Genomic DNA, 9,780 nt, shown 5'->3' on the forward strand with positions numbered 1-9,780 from the left:
TCATGGGAGATAATTTCGGATTCCATCATAACTGCCTAAGATTTCCTCTGTGTATAATATGCGTACGACCAGGCTGGTCGTATGAAGAAACCGATCGCATGATACTGGATGTCTTCCTGGTCGATAGTCGAACACAGATTCTGCCAGGTGTCAGCCACGTGTAATTAATGCCTGCCATGTCACTCACTTCTGATTTTCGGGATAACAGCAAGTCTTGCATTATTTTAAAATACACAGTGTAACAGTCTTGGTTGTCCAGGGCATTACATATATAGTCACTCATTAACAAATCTCCTAAATGTTGATTCAGCATCTACGTATAAAAAATTGGTCCAACTCATTAATTATTTTAAAAAAATAATTTTAATTGATCTTAAAATAAAAATATTAATAAAAAATGTATTTAGTTAATAAATATATGAATTAATTTAAAAATATATAAAACATAAATTCATCATCAACATCATCATCCTTCTCCTTTAAAAAGTTCTCATCCCTTCTTCATCATCATCATCATCATCATCATCATCATCATCATCATCTTCTTCTTCTTCTTCTTCTTCACAAATCTACAAGCCAAACTTAGGTCCAAACTCACATTCAAAAAATATATATTTAGAAATAATTTTATATTTTTTTTGTTGATTTTTTATTAATTTTTCTAATTTTTAAATTAAAAATTATGTTAGAATAGGATTTTGCCACGTGGATTAGTAGTCAAATTTAACGATCAAAGGGGGACGGTTGAACCAAAATAGTGATGAAGTGGACTATTTGTTGAAAAAAAAAAAAGAATGGGGACTTAACTGCATCAGTCTTGAAAGAACATGGAGTTTAGCCACCAATTCCCATAATGAAATGAGTATTGTTGTAAGACACTCTATGGTGTTCAACACCACTTGAAGTTCCATAACGTGATTGTTGTAATTAAATATTAGGGGCCATATATTCCAATTTAAATTAAGAGGACTCGATATCATATTACACCAATGACGACATGCAGCGCCAAATGGTGTTAGGTACCATAGAATGTCTCATTGCAATATTCTTACCGATATCCTTTTTTCAATTTTGAACTATTAATTTTTCTTTCTAAAAAAAACTATTCATTTTTCAATAAAAAAACAAGTTTTCATTATACAGATTTGTAACTGGATAGTAATAACATTAATAACAATGTAACAAAAAATAACTTGGTATTTAATGTTAGTGAAAATAATTATTTTGATTAGTCAGATATTCAAGTAATTCTTTGTTAATTGTATAAAACTGTATCAAACCTGAAATTGTTTTTGTTGTTGTTTTTTTCCTATATGACGAAACTGCAAAAAGGAGTGGAACTATAGGCCCAGCAAAGATACATTGGACTGACTGGGCTTAAGATTTTAAGAGCAAGACAAAAGAGTGTTGGTTCTCCATTATTCTTCGGAATCCTAACCTCTCTATTTGTTTTCAATAATTCGTATTTTAATTTCAAGCCATTAATCATGTAATGAAGAAAGAAAGAAAATAAAAACCCATAAAAAGATACAAACAAAGAAAAAATAAGTAGTCCATTGAGGAGCACCAGCAAAACTTTATTTTACACACACTCATATATTAGCTTGATATGTATTCTCAACTCAATTATATCACATTTCAATAATATATTAAATACACATTTGATATTATGTGTTTTATAGAAATATATATTTGGTACTCTATATTTATAATAATGATAATTTTGTACTTTTTGTTTGCAATTCGTATTAGTTTGGTACACTTCGTTAGAATATGGTCAACTCATATTTCAAATATGACCATGTTACATTTCTTTTTAATAATTTATTTAATTTTTTTTATTATTTTAAAATGATTCAAGAATACTTTTGAATTGATATAACATAAAGAAACAAAAATTGTTTTAAGAAAATTAATCAATTAAATGTATATTTTTAAATAAAAAATAATATAAATTAATTTAAAAATAAAAATATTTAATAAAACTATTTTAATTAATTAAATAAACATAGATATGTTTAATTTCAAATATAAATTTAAAAAAATTAAAATCAATGTTTTTAAATTAATTAAAGCAAATTAAAACTCTAATAAATTTTTTAAGTTTTAATTAAACTATTTTTATTTGAATTTAGTTTAAACTTTGGCTTTTAAGTTTAGGGTGTTGTTTTTAATTTTTTGGTTTAAGTTTAGGGGTTAGATTTAATTTTTTATTTTTGTTTATTAAAAGTATTTTAAAGTTTTAATGATACATTTTTTTGCTTCATTAATTGAAAAACTATTTTTAAAGCATTTTAAAATAACAAAAAGAAAAAGAAAATCAAATAATTCATTAAAAAGAGAGACGATATGGTCATATTTGAAATATGAGTTGACCAGATTGGTACTAAATTGGTACGAGTTGTAAATAGAGGGTACTAAATGATCATTATTTTAAACATAAGGTGCCAAGTGTGTATTTTGATAAAACACAAGATATCAAATGAATATTTATCTTTGATAGTATATAAGTCACTAGTGTTATCTAAATGCCAAAATATGAGATAAAATAATGTTTTTAAAAAGACACTTAAATTTTTTTATATAGTAAAATATCATAAAAGACAAAACATACAAGTTGGATAATTAAGCAAGCCCAAATAACCAAACCATAAAGCCATGTTGGGCTGAGGAAAAAAAGTAGAAAACTAGTATAATTGTGGATATCCATATGTATATTATCAACAAAAGAATAAAAAGTAAATTCACGGGAAACTAGAAACTAGAAAAGAAGCATTAGAGACAGGCGTACAACCACACAATTTTTCTCCTTAAATATGTGATTAGTTTGAAATTCCACAAGAGAAATTATATGAAGACAAGGAAATCAAACCTATATTTTGTAGGAGACAATAGAAGAACGACTAAAAATAATATTAGCATCAAAACAAGAATAGTTTTTTTTTTTTATAGGGGATGAGAATTTGAATTTGACATCTTTTTGTATGAAGAAAATTGTATTACCATTGGACTATACTTATGGAGTATTGTACTACAGGTGCACACCCTATCAGGTGGCACTCTAAATGCCAAAAATCAATAAATGCCATTTTAATTTCATATTTAATATGTAAGTGAGTGTAATTTATATTTTTAATATTTTATTCATTATTTATTATCCCACGCACCCAGTGATATTGTTGGGTTTATATTTCTTTCCTTTTATTTTTGTTTTTTTTTTTCTGGTCTAATATGTATCACAGAGGGATTCCATTGAAGTCGTAGAAGAAAACTTATAAGTAACTTTTGTCTTTTTTTCATTTGTCTTTTTTTATTTATTTTCTTTTTACCTCATTACATTACATAGTATTTGTGTAGAAAATTAGAGAAAACCAAATATTTGTGAACTTTTTAATTTATATTTATAAACTGAAATACACTAACTTTTGTTTTGTAATTTTCTTAAAGGTTATTATAAGTGAAGAATGGGTTCTTGATGATATAGCTAAAAAAAGAAAAGAAGTCTCCTTAATTTCTACCAAAAAAAGTATTGTAGATAATAAGCAAGAAAAATTTACCTTGAAGGTGAATAATTATTCCAAATTCATTTTTCAATATATGTTTACATCGAAATTTATTTATAATATAACTCTTCTAGTAGTAGCATCTACAAACGGCTACACTTTATATATCACTTTTAAGTGAAGTAATATGTGTGAAACAATTAGATGAAACTTACTTTGAGTTATTAGAATTTTACAACTTTAGACCAGTTTTTGGAACCCGGTTATATACAATACTCATGGTAATTATTATTTTTGTTATGTATATTATATACATACGTATGTTTAAAAATGGAATTGCAAAATATATTTTTGTTGTAATCAGATTCAACATTCAATCAAAGGAATACAATATCAAGGAGCTTCAAGCCAAACAAGATATTTCCAAGATCCAACAATACCTCATGATCAATCAGAGGAAAAATAAAAATAAAATACATGTAAAGAACAAATTTTGTCACAATACAATACTTGATATATGTTTGTTGTAATACAATTTTAATTCAGTAGTTTGTTTTTCATATTTAATTATAAAGTTTTAGAAACATTATAGTTGTGTTTGGCCTCTAGTAGTAATTTTATAATAGTAATTATTTTATAATGTCTTTAATATGTCATATATAATTTAGAGACTATAAATTTAAAAAACATAATGAAATATATATATTTATATATATATATAATTGTATAACATAAATACAATTTAAAATAGTAACTATGTTACTATTGCGAATTTTTATGCTAGGCAAGTCTACACAATTGCAATTTGTAATAAATTTGTTGGCAAGACTAAGTATCATCCCACAATGACTGAATTATCAATTATCAAATAATTAATTCTTGGTTTCTATTTGGCTAACGAAATTTGGTTTCGTTCTTTGATAATTAAAATAACACTATTTAAAATAATGCAAACTAGTAAATGAATAAATAAGAATAAATTTCAAGAAATAAAATAATTTGGGACTTTAATTTCATCAACTCTCCCTCCTACCAATTACTAACGCAATATCAACAATTCTTCTTCTTATTAAACTACCAAAGTAGAAAAATACATCTCATAATCGAATTAGGAATTATAAAACGCAACCTAAGTGCGAATTTTCTATATTTCTATGATAAATTCAATAGTTAGGAGGCAATGAATACACAACCTAGATGCTACACAAATAATATTAATACTTTCATTCTAGATTAAATTTGTATTGATTCAATCAAAGCTTGTTTAAAACTCACCTTTCAGAATTTTGATTCAAACACAAACAAATAATGACAATACATGGCCAATCATATTTCATGCAATAAGCACAAATTGAAACAAAATCAATAAATTAAGAAGAAGATTAACATTGCATTATCTCATGATAGGAGTTCAAGTGAATCCATTAAAAACCCTGACAAAAGATTTAGTTCAACATCATTCTAAAATTATCAAAAGCACTTAAGCTAAACATAAGAATGAAAACTGTTTAGAACGAATTGAGATGCTCTCCGAGGTGTTCTCCACTTCTAATTTTCATTCTCCTTTTTGTCTGCTTCTCTCCTTTCAAAATTAGGATTAAAACCTAATTTTTTTACTTCAAAAGCAATGCGGGCCGCGACCCAGAACTTTAAGTGCCGCGGCCTGTGTCATTTGGGCTTCGTGTGGATGTTAGGGACCCAACCTTTTCAGCGCCGCGACTTTGGATCAATTTCTGGGTAGACAAAGCCTTCAGCGCCGCGACTCTTCATCCCTGTGCCGCAGCCCGTGTAGACCCTTGAAAAAAAGACAAGCTTTCTGCCTTGGACCTGGCCGCGACCCTTAAGAACTTTCCCAATTTTTACATTTCTGAGTCCAAAAATTCACCGAAGCCGTTAAATGACTCAGAGTCCATCCTAATATGGATTCAACACCAAAAAGCCAGATTTTGTCATCTTTTTCACCAATTTGCTCCAATTGCTCTTTTCCTTTATTTGAAAGCTAAAACCTGTAAACAAGCAAAAACAAAGCATAATACTACACTAAACAACTAAAAAGATTAATAAAAACTACCTAAAACATGACTTAAAAACAACACAAAACTAGACTCAACAAACTCCCCCAAACTTAACATTTACTCACTCTCGAGTAAAGAACTCTAAACAATCCTAATAATAATAAAATAAAAAAAACAACCAAACAAAGACGAATCAAGTTGACAACAACAAATCAAACCTCCAAATTATGTCTGTCATGCTCATATAGTATTCAAAAGTGTATCCATCATGATAATCCATAATTTTGGTCAAAATATATCTTTAACTCACTCAGGTCCAAACAAATATATGCTCTCCTAATCATGATCAATAAATAGCATGCATTTCAATCCATTTAAACTTACCAAATTACTCACCACAAACCATCAAATTTTATTATCTCATATGTTTGCATCACTGACTACTCTCCACTATTGTAGACAACACATGCTCAATAATCAATAAGACTTTTATAGGTTATAGCGATAAGCGTAGGATATAAAATGTCATTTAAGCTCAAAATTACCATAAGCATACAAACTACACAAACCAAACTTGATATCCACATTACAACCCAAAGACAATCCCAATTTTTTTTCTTTTCTTTTCTAAGATTGAGAAAATTCACACTTACAAATTATTTTTTCCAAACTACACTCTTCCAAACTTGTTTTTCAATGTATGTACAAAGAGAATGTAGTTTACTTTCAATATCTAACTTTTTTTTTTCTTTCTATTTTTCTATTTTTTTTTTTCATTTATTTTTTTCTTTTGAATTTTTCTCAATCATTTATTGATAACACCCAATCCAAAATACACCCCATTGCAAAACCAATCCTCAATCAAATACTTATATGCTTATGGTAAAATCCAAGGGAAGGAAAAATAGTGAAGTGTTTCAAGTAGGCTCAAAATAGGTGTCAACAACAAAGAAATTCACTTTAAGCTCGAAAAAGGTAACTAGGGATTAAATTAATCAAGGTTGGCTTGAAAGGTTCAATCGTTCCAAAAATTGCCTAAATTATCTTCCTAAACATGCATCATTTAGGATTTCGTCTCAAGTAGCAAGCAGGCAAGTTCTAAGAATAATCATACATCTTTTCCCTGAACCAATATTTAGCAAGCATAAATGTCATAAAATGCACAAAATGTATTCAAAAATCATGATCAAGCTCTCAAATATTTAAATGGACCCAAGCAACTCAAAGAAACATTCAACCAAGCACACATATTTTATATATTTTATGGCTTTCATTTCATCAAACTATACAAACAATTCATTCATTACTTATCATCGGTTAATTGTTATCAACTTGAATGAACAGACACTCTAAACACCCTAGACACAACACAACCTACACAAAAACAACATGACATTAAAGTTAATTACCCAACTAAGACACTAACAACAAACAAACAACTAAACACTAATAACACAAATAAATAAGACTCCTCCCCCTCACTTCATTAACACATTGTCCCTAATGTGTAAAATAAAGAAAGAAAAAAAAGACTTGCCAAAATCCCAACAATCTATCTCAAAATGGTGGTGGCGGCGGTTGCAGTTGGTATGGCGAGTGCTGCGGAGGATAGCCAAAATAATTCAGCTGATCATCATTCATCGTCCAACGATACAACAATTGACTGAGTTGATCCACATGATGAACCTCATGATTCTTTTCTCCATGTACTTATTCTAATGTTGATTCTGAGCATGATGTGATTGGATCGTATATTGATATTGTTGAATAATATAATCCAATCGATCATGAGTTTGCTGAGTATGAGAGTCAATAGGCCCACCAAGAGCCAAAGAGTGCGCACCACGACTCAACCCAACCTCATCAGTTTCAATAATGCCCAAAGGAGAATTCTCTTCTTGTTCTTCATCCCGCTGGCACTTAGGCACATTGCCAGGTTGTGGTGGTTCTAGAGAGGTCGTGGGAAATTGATGAACCATAGCTTGGGTGATCGGTTTCATGACTTTCCAAATGAGGTCTCCTTCAATGACGGGCACCTCATAAACTTTGCAGAAATCAGTAATAAATGTTCCATGCCCTAGACCACTAGTTGTATTAAGCCTACAAATATTCCAGATACTGTACCGGATCACCCTTCCCACATTCATTATCATACCTTTCATAATGACATACACAAGCAATAACCTCTCCCAATAAATAGAGGATAAATGAGTAATAGGTAAGAGACAAGCACTTACAAACTAAGCTCAGGAACGAGCAATGGGATTCAACTACCACCGGAACATGTGTTTGGCCTCCCCATGGGCATAAGTGAACTGAGCCCCAATCATGCTCAATGTTTCAACCACCTCTACATAATCAAATTCAATAAAATGTGTCAACTGATGATACTCATCTTCAAGCGCCGAAAGAGCAGGTAGTTGAAGAAGAGAATTAAATGAACCAATGTTCGATGGTACATCTTTCCCTCGGATGAAGACTTTGTACTCTTCGTCTTGACTAGTGAAATTGGCGTGGAACTCATACAATTGAGAGTAATTTACACTGTCCACTTGCAATGGCTCACAAAGTAGCCGCCAATTTCGCCTCGCAATCTCAGCTTGAATTGTCTCATATGTGGGGTCATTCGTATATGAATCTGCTTGATATTCCATTCCCCTTTCCAACACAATTGATATCCCATTCAATCTTTTAAACGAATTCGAGGCTTCCTTGGTTTTAAAATTGGCTGTATTAAAGTCAACTTGTGGCGGAGGAGGTGGAGGCACATTTTGGGAGGATGAGGCGTTGGACGCCTTTTTGGAATGGGCAACGCGTGGGGGATTCCTTTTAGGACCCATAGCAAACTTCCACAATTGTCTTCATTTACCAAACCCCGCAAAAGAAATTTGGCCAGCACTTCCCAATGTTTTTCTTGGTTTCCCACAACAAAATGTCACCAAGAGTACTCCAATTGCACACCAAAAAATCAACAATCCCACAAAATTTCTCCAAAATTCTCCACACAACAATTAATCCAAAACTTTCAAACTTAGCACAAAACCTTCACAAAGAATGATGAAATTTGACTTACTTGTGTGAGATACACTTGTATTACACTTCTCCTCCCTTTCCAAGCAACAATTTTTGGATTTTAGGGTTAGGCTATGGGAATGGGTGGAGGAGAAAGAAAGTAGAAATAATGATGGGTAAAAGGTTGTGGGTGTTGATTGTATGTAGGGGAAATGATTAATGAGTGTGGATGAGGTTTTTATGGTGGTGAGGATGAGAGAATGGGAATTTTTTTTGGAATTTTAGGGATTTAATGACCATGCCCGAAGTAGCACAGCAACCCGCCTCAAATTCCTAGGATTTTTCTGGGCTTGAGCACCGCGACCCTCCAAGGCTGTGTCGCGACCTATGTTGCTTCGAAAAAAATCATGCAACTCTCTGTACTAGGCTAGCCGCAACCCCCCAGAGTTGTGTCGTGGCCCTTAAGTCCTTTTTTTTCATATATATATATATTATAGTTTTCACGCTTTCCACGGTACGAAATTTACAAAAAGAATTCAAAATTTTTAAAATTACAAGTAAAAAATTCAAACTTAAAAATTGTTCATAAATAAGCAAAAAGTAAAGAAAGCAAGCAAAGGGTATGGGATGCCTCCCAAAGGCGCTGCCATTAACGTCATTTAGCCAGACGCTGAATTCCTATTTAGATGGGCTTCAAGAGGATAACTGACTTGGCTTGATCGATAGGGTGTTAGGAAAACTTATACATGATCTTTATTTATTTTCATGTATATCTAATATTAAACAAATTAATATGAGATAGCCTAAAACATGTTTTTAAAATTGAATTAAAAGAGAAGCAATGAATAGAATACTTACAGTATATGCAGCGGAATTAAAGAGTCATTCTTTCAGTTTCTTTAACTCTTGTATCCTTTATGTCGCAGAGTATTCTCAAGAAACTGAACCGATCTTCTATTTTCTTCACAATCTTCCAATGTATCCTTAGAATCACCTAGACTAGTGTGGGCAATTCTCAACACATGAGATAGATATAGAGAGAAGAAGAGAAAATAACAAAGAGGCTTAGAAAAATGACTTGTGTTTAGAGAGAATCTAAGACTATCAGAAAACCAGTGATTAAACTTCTGTCTTGACTTCTCTCTAAGCACTCATTTTATAGACTCAATTAGGCCATTTAATTTAATTAAAAAATCAATGAAATAATAGCCAATTAATAGCTGTAGGTTGAAATTATCATGGGCTTTAGG

This window comes from Humulus lupulus, chromosome 2 (genome assembly GCF_963169125.1).
Source record: "Humulus lupulus chromosome 2, drHumLupu1.1, whole genome shotgun sequence".
Lineage (NCBI taxonomy): Eukaryota > Viridiplantae > Streptophyta > Magnoliopsida > Rosales > Cannabaceae > Humulus > Humulus lupulus.